Source organism: Cryptomeria japonica, chromosome 6, assembly GCF_030272615.1.
Source record: "Cryptomeria japonica chromosome 6, Sugi_1.0, whole genome shotgun sequence".
NCBI lineage: Eukaryota > Viridiplantae > Streptophyta > Pinopsida > Cupressales > Cupressaceae > Cryptomeria > Cryptomeria japonica.
In genome coordinates, this window is record NC_081410.1 from 515,818,715 (window position 1) to 515,825,582 (window position 6,868).

Genomic DNA, 6,868 nt, shown 5'->3' on the forward strand with positions numbered 1-6,868 from the left:
TGTTCCATCTGCAGCAATCCACATAGGTCACAAAATGATTGTAGATAATGCTAACTATGATATATGTGAAGCTATCAGAAGACAACTATTTTTCAATTTGAAATCTATCAAGAAGGATAGTAGCCAGAAATTCAAGTTTGGTCAGCTTTTAGTCGGCCTATTCTTTTACTTTCAGAATTTTCTACCAGAGATAGGAGACATTGATTGGTCAAAGGACTCACTGGTCTCAGCACAAATCAAGAACAACATCAAGGTAGTAAAGAATACTTTCCATGCTACCCTGAACAAGTATTTCAACAAGTTCTAGAAGAAAATTAGTATGAGAATAAGAATACCAGAAGAGGAGGTAAACAACTTTGACAAAGATATAATCTTCACTATTACCACTGATCTTTATCTAATGCAAGCTATTGTGTAGTACCCCTTCTCGATCGGACTTATTAGACTGATATTTTGGTTGCATTTTACTTTTCAATTGATACATTATTGCTAAACAATATTTAGATGTATTGGATATTATTTCATGTTTATCTGGATACGAGATGTATGAGTTAATTTCAGTATTTCAGTACTTGTGATTGTAGCATTTATGGATTATTGCATGGTACTGACAATTTAATTTATCTATGTGATGTGTCATATATATGTTGCGTTTTTGCGATTGTATTGGATGTGAGGGGAAAATTTTCCTTCACTCACTTCGGTGAGATAGAGAACATCGTGATTCTCCTTCATTGGTGTGTCTGTTGTGTACTCTATATTTATATGCATGCATGTGTGATTCGATGATGCGAGATATTGCAGGTACAAGTACTAGGTAGGTATGGGGTATCATCTCCACCTAGCTTCACAGGTCTGAGTGTGTCTTATATGTTTGATGGGAGTGGAGGAGATAGCCATTGACCCTAATTCTTACCCTTAGTCTACTCTTGTGAGTGTCGTCAGTCGGTCGTCTGTTCCTTTTGTTCGGCCTTCGAGTCTTCTTGTATTTTCCTCGATTTGCATGACATAGTGGGTTCAATTATTTCTTTAAGTTTAAGTCGTCATTTCATTGTTGGTATAAGAAATTTATACATTATTATGCCTTTATGTCTTGAACTTATCTTATTTGGTTAATTTATTAGATTTAACTCTATAGTTGTTTTATTTTGGAAAAGTAACCATGCTTAGATCAAATGGAAAAATTAAAATAAATAAAGTTAATTCTATTACTTTTAGATTTAAAGAAAAATAAAAATAGAGTTAAATTATTGATTTTCACTTTTGTTGAAAAGTTAATTAAATTTCATTATGGGAGAAATATTTTTTTTTTCAAAATAAGGAAATTTCCATTTACCTTGGAAGGAAAATAGAAAAAAGTCAATTTGTTTATTAAATGTTTTTCATGAGAAAAATATTTCAACTTAAAAGCTTAGGTTAAGATATTTTTCACTATTTATCCCTAAAAACATTTTTGAAAGAGAGGCTTGTTTTTGGAAGAAAATGCTTGTTTTGGAAGGAGGAAAATTCTCGAAAAATTATTTTGGAAGGAAGATTTTGGTTTTGGTCTGGTAATTTGTTGAAGGATAGAAGCTCACAAATTTCTTCCAAAAAGCTCCACAAGTTGGATGGTTTCTACTTTGTGGTTTTTAAAAAAATATATGCTTCTTTCCCTTCTCCTGGGTGTTGTTAAAAGTTTGATTAAATGAGTGTTGTGCTATGGATTTTGTTTGCTATGAGGTTTATGGGAAAATCCCAATCAATTTTGTTATTAAAATGCAATTTGAAACTCTCCCAAATCAATTTCATGAAAAGTTTTGGTTTAAAAATCCATTCTTCATTTTGATTATGCAAAGGATTTCATTTCCTGTTGATTGTAGCTTTTAATTTTTGTGATTTTGGGTAGAGTCATGCTAGCAAAATTTTGCCAGGAAATTCCCCTCATGCCTTCAATTGTAAAAAAATAAATTCTTCCTGGTAATTTCCAAAATTGGGGAAAAATTCTGAGTTAAATTCTTCTTGTTCTATTCTTGTTTAGGCAAAAATTCCAATTGGGGGATGGCAATCAATTTATTTCCTAGCCAATTTGAATTTGGGAACGAATTTGCTTGTTTTGGGATACTAATTCCTATCTCTGTTTTGTCTCAGAGATTTTTCTTGCTGGTAAAATTTTATTACCAGTGAGTTAATTTAATATGTTGGTTTTATTCAATTTTATAAGAATTTAATTAGTTCTAATTGTGTTTTATTTAACTTCGAGTGTGCAGAACAGAGAAGTAAAATCTCTGTTAATTCATTTTTTATGAATTGAGATTTTGTTTTAAAAAAAAAAATTATAAAAAAAAATAAGAAGAAAATGGAGGGGGAGGCAGAGCCTGCTACCCCACGGTAGCAGTGCTACCATAAGGTAGCAGCTGCTACCTCACGGTAGTAGTGCTACCGTAGGTAGCGCTTGCTACCATAAGGTAGCAGCGCTACCCTACGGTAGTACCTGCTACCGTAAGGTAGCACTCACTACCTTGCTGTAGCAGCAGTGCTACCATGGGCAAACACACAACGCCCCCCCCGATTTGCCTTTTTTTTCATATTCGTTTCTTTTTTTAATATATTTTTTCAAGTTTAAAAAAAAAATATAATTGTTAAAAAAATACAAATGTTAATTAATATAAATATTAATTAATAATAATTATTATATATATATATATATATATATATATTATTTTGAGTTATTAGTTTATATTTATATACTTTGGAAAATAAATGGGTTTGGTAAAATTTTTGGATATAAATGCAATTTTTAAAATTAGATATTATATTTTAATATAATTTAGTCATATAATATTATGTTCATTAAATATATATTATATTGAGATTAATATATATTATTATATATATATGTAAAATTGGAATTAAATATAGATTATGGCTTTAGTCAGTTTGGGTAAATTATAATTTAATCATAATCAAATTATTGGACAATTAAATTTTAAATGAGGTTTCAATTAATCTTATTAGACATGTGACTTCATCATTCCCTTATGTTAAAATAGATGTGATTTCCTTATTTCTGGAAATCTTTATTGCAAGTATTTTATGTTGTCGACTGCTTAAAGAAAAGATTGCCTGTTAGGATCTTGTGTTAATAATAATTGCAGTCAAGTTTGAATATCGTTGTAATTTTGGTGAGTTTTCATTATGTCATATGAAGTTTACTCCCTTAGTCAGGTGTCATTGTTTTAACTCGATGTATATGTGCCACTGTGTGTCATGTTTCCAAATGGTCAATCCTGGGTTAGTGATTGTGAACCCTTCACCTATGTTATGTCAGGATTACTTATGGCTGTCAGTTTCGCCATAGAGTTCTCATAGAGAGGTACCTTTCCTATTATTGTCCTAGGAGAGAGAGTAGCTTTCCAACAGGAGCCGCACCCGAAGTGGTTGGCAGGATAACCCCTTGGAAGTCAGATAATAAGTGATAACCTAACAATTGATTAGGGGGTGGGTAGTGATTAAATTAATTAAGATATTGTACCCCATACATGGTTGAGTGCTTGTATAGGCTCAAGGTGTTCTGGGAAGGCCTGGAATGGCAAACCTACCACCTTGTCTTCATGAAAGGTTGGTAGGGTCCGCATGATGCTTAGATGGACCCAAGGGTTCAGGAGAGGTTACCAGGATAGCCCCAGAAGGGGGCTAGGACCTATGGAGACCTACCTAGGGTAACCATCTTAAGTCATGTGATGACACTCTCTCTTTAGGGTCACTAGTGTTTTGTGAGTTGAGTCACTTGAGTTCTGTGGAGTCATGTGTACTATCGTACTTGTCTTATTGCTTGCTTGAGGGTCTTCTGCTATCTCCTAGTATGGTGGGGTGGTTCCATTATGGGATCACATGGTCGAGTGGTAGTGCCACTTCCCATCGGATATCTTGGTTCTTACTATTAGGTCTCGGGGACAACTAAGAGGAGGGGGTGAATCAGTTGTCTAAAACTTTAAACCAAAAACAACTTAATCAATTACTTCTTTAATATCAGTGAGACAGTCTGTTATACCGATGGATAGATTTAACAGATAAATGCGATACCGGTAAAGATTAATGCATGAAATCAAAACATAAAATCATCCACAACACATGACACCAATATTTTTTATGTGGAAACCCTGTAAAGGGAGAAACCACAGTGGGAAACCTTACCCACAATCAGATTATACTACTGTAGATAGTAAGTGTACATAAATGGGGTCTACACATGCAAAAAGGCCAAGCCCCTAGAGCTCACTGCTCAAACACAAATGGGAGTCACACTGACTACAATTTGGATGGTTAAATCCAATAAGAATGTATTGCTTGAAATAGCATCTTCATATGCTGGATTCAATACCAGTGTAATGTTGATATGCCTTCACAAAACCCTAAATTCACCTTCAAATGATGTCTTTGTGTATAGCTATGCTTAATCTCGCATATCCTTTCACAATATATCTTCTTCACATTCCACACTTGATCTTACAATTAAGATCTTACATTTATACCATAACCTAAGACTAAAACATTTTACAAACAATATAATATCTAATGCAATAACCATTTGAACATGTCAGCTTAATGCATTTACAACATTAATTAATCATCTCCATAGTGTGCCATGCTGATCTGGAAAAGATAAACCTGTCCGTGTAACCCTGGATAACCCTGGACCTATTTGTCAGTAAAAGAAAATATGCAAATGCGAATATACCAATGATTAATTCTCCAAGATAAGATGTCCACATGATGTCTTTGACATTTCCAAATGTCATCTATACCATATCAGGTGCCGGTGATCATTATATCCCGTCAGTGTACCATATACGAGTAACTGTGTAATAGTTACTTGCTTGCCGGTGAATGTTTTCTGGATCTCCAAAGTGCTTTTAGTAGGTGTTGACATCAATGACAAAACCATACCAAAATACCAACAATCTCCCCCTTCGGCATTGATGGCAACACAAGATGGAAAAACCATCAAAGTGTCAAAATAGAAATGCCAAGTATCAAAAACCAACAATCTCCAAAAAAAATCATAACTAGAAATCAAAATCTCTCCTAAATAACAATCTCTCCCCCTGGGAACAATATGTGATTTCCAAAGTTTTCCCATACAAATCTTTCCTTCCTCAAAAGATAATGTGTTTGTTTTTCCATAGATATCTCTCCCCCTTTGACATCAAATGCCAAAGTTGTAACATACCAATTGTTTTATACAAAATACCAACCAATTTCACTATACCAACTACTCCCCCTGAGAAGTAGCTTCCTCATCAAAGTCGGAGTAAGAATATATCTCTGTTAATTCTGTCAGTTAATGACAAACATCAACTCTCTAAGTGTCTACCAGTGGGGATATGACCCCAGACTGTTCTCTAAGATATTCAAAGGTCTCCTTAGGAAAAGGTTTAGTGAAAATATCTGCAAGCTGTTCTTTAGTATTCACATAAACCAGTTGTATTTCTTTTGCTTCAACTTTTTCTCTTAGAAAATTCAATTTGATAGAGACATGTTTTGTTTTAGAATGTAATACCGGATTCTTAGATATATCAATTGTTGTTGTGTTATCACAATAGATAGTTATAGGTTCTTTGCATTCTACCTTCAAGTCTTTCAACATTTGTTTAAGCCAAATTACCTGTGTATAGTTAGTTACTACTGCAACATATTCTGATTCTGCTATTGATAAAGATGTACAACTCTGTTTCTTACTTAACCAAGAAACTAATCTGTTTCCAAGGAAAAATGCTCCTCCGGTGGTGCTTTTTTTGTCATCAATGTCTCCTGCCCAATTTGCATCTGTGTATGCACATAATTCAAAGTTTTCATTTTTAGGATACCATAAACCAAGATTTGGGGTGCCTTGTAAGTACCGGAAAATCCTTTTTACTGATGATTCATGATTTTCTCTGGGATTACTCTAAAATCTTGAGATAATACATACTACATTCATGATATCAAGTCTTGTTTGTGTTAAATACAATAAACCTCCTATCATAGATTTGTACCTTGTTGGATTAACTAGTGTAGATTAATCTCTTAAAGATAGTTTGTCATTTGTAGTCATAGGTGTGCTTATTGGTTTAGAGTTTTCCATCCCAAATTTCTTGAGTAACTCCTTTAAGTATTTTGATTGACTAAAAAATATGCCTTTTTTAGTCTGAGAAATCTGCAATCCTAAAAAGAATCTTACTTCACCAATCATACACATTTCAAATTCTTGCTGCATTTTGATACAAAATTCTTTACACAATCCATCTTCTCCTCCAAAAACTATATCATCAACAAAAACTTTAGTAGCCAAGATGTCATCATTAGTCACTTTATAGTATAAGTTACTGTTAGCATTAACTTTAGAAAAACCTATTTTCAAAAGATACTTATCCAATCTTGCATACCAAGCTCTTGGAGGTTGCTTCAATCCATATAAAGCTTTCCTTAACCTACAAAGCATATCTTTGTCATCTGTCAAAGAAAATCCATTAGGTTGTTCAATATAGACTTCCTCTTCAATATTTCCATTCACAAATGCATATTTAATATCCATCTGATATACTTTGTAGTTTTTATGTGCTGCAAAAGCCAAAAATAATCTAACTACCTCAATTCTAGCTACCGATGCAAAGGTTTCATTGTAGTCAATTCCTTCCTTCTGAGAATATCCCTTACACACTAGTCTTGCTTTATTTCTGATAACTTTACCATCTTCATTAAGTTTGTTTTTGAATACCCATTTGGTTCCAATTACATTTTTATCTTTAGGCCAGGGAACTAATGTCCAAGTATTATTTTTCTCAATTTGTTCTAATTCTTCTTCCATAGCTTTAGTCCAATACTTATCTTCACATGCCTCATTAACTGA